Raw genomic sequence first — 349 nt, 5'->3', positions numbered from 1 at the left:
GTGTATATATATATTATACACACACACAAAGAAAAACAAGTAGATAGAATAGAAAAAATAGAAAGCTAGTGTTTTTGTTTCTTTTTTTTAAATAAAAAAAGAAGATAAATATAGATAAAGTAGAATTAAAATAGAATAGAAAGCTAGAGTTTGAGGGTCAAATAAAGGTGGAACAGATGTGTTTTAGTCGTTTCTTGAAGATGGTTAAGGACTCAGCTGCTCGGATTGTTTTGGGCAGGTCATTCCACCAGGAAGGAACATTATAAAGCAGGTTTTCTACACTTCATCTGTTTATCATTAGATATTTACCATGAGTGAGCGTTAATATACAGCACAAGCAGAGAGGACA

This window comes from Sinocyclocheilus rhinocerous, unplaced genomic scaffold (genome assembly GCF_001515625.1).
Source record: "Sinocyclocheilus rhinocerous isolate Xijiao unplaced genomic scaffold, SAMN03320098_v1.1 scaffold4189, whole genome shotgun sequence".
Classification (NCBI taxonomy): Eukaryota; Metazoa; Chordata; class Actinopteri; order Cypriniformes; family Cyprinidae; genus Sinocyclocheilus; species Sinocyclocheilus rhinocerous.
The sequence above is the reverse complement of the archived record's forward strand: the minus strand, read 5'-3'. Positions refer to the sequence as shown.